General features: G+C 37.5%; 1 protein-coding gene across 1 annotated transcript in view; it reads left to right on the plus strand.

Annotated features, from left to right (window-relative positions):
• Positions 1-961, plus strand: part of eIF3a (eukaryotic translation initiation factor 3 subunit a) — a 24,349-nt gene that overhangs the window by 17,635 nt on the left and 5,753 nt on the right. The window lies entirely within an intron of this gene.

A 961-nucleotide genomic window follows, 5' to 3' on the forward strand; every position in this document is an offset into this window, starting at 1 on the left:
TAGTGGGAAGAGCTAGGGTATCTCACTTTCACCTTAGATTAGTGGGAAGAGCTAGGGTATCACTTAGTAGGAAGAGCTAGGGTATCTCACTTTCACCTTAGATTGTTCCAAACTGTGTTAAGTACTGTCCTAGCTTCCACCAGCTACAATTGTTCTGGGTTCTGTTGCCTTTAAGGATTTTAACACTCCTTCAAATCTTTTTTATTTTACTTACCTTCCAATAACATAACGTTTTTTATTTTTACATTGTTTTGGATTATTTCACATGGTCTAAATATTTTACAGAAAATGTGATGATATACACTAACTTTCTTGAGTCCTTATTCAGTAATTCAGTTTAAAAAAAAAACCCAAAACATTCGTGTAACAACTGATTGCATACATAGGTTCCATGGCATACCGGGGTGACGACAATGTGTTGTTATGGTTAAAAAACAGACATTTAAAGTTTATTTGGCTAGCTATTATACTTTATATGCTAAAATTAAAATCTCAACCACTAGAACCCATGAAGGACCAAGGGCTCAGTACTTAGTAAGGAAGAACAGTTACTAGACCAACAGTTGTGCAAGGAGGTGATTTGGTCAGAATAATGTTCCATCGCCAGATTTTTATCCATTTATAGGTACCCAATTTATGAGGCTGGATGGACCCCAGGAGGGCTCCAGAACACATAGGATTGACTCACGGCTACAGTGTAACAGAAAACAATTTTCTGCCCAGCCAGATTCAAACCCGGGTCCTTGGAGTTAGTAGCATATTACCACAGTACAACCGAACTTTCTACTTTATATGCTACTTATCAGCATTAACAGAAAACAAAAATCATAAATCATTATATGAAAGGAATATGGTCCGGGTGCGGTCAAGAAAAACTAAAATAGTAAAAATATACTAATTTAATGAGCCAACGTTTCGCCCCACGTTGCAGGGCTTCTTCAGGGCTATTTTGACGGCAGTC

This window comes from Halyomorpha halys, unplaced genomic scaffold (assembly GCF_000696795.3).
Source record: "Halyomorpha halys isolate HHAL.00 unplaced genomic scaffold, Hhal_1.1 Scaffold547.1, whole genome shotgun sequence".
Taxonomy (NCBI): domain Eukaryota; kingdom Metazoa; phylum Arthropoda; class Insecta; order Hemiptera; family Pentatomidae; genus Halyomorpha; species Halyomorpha halys.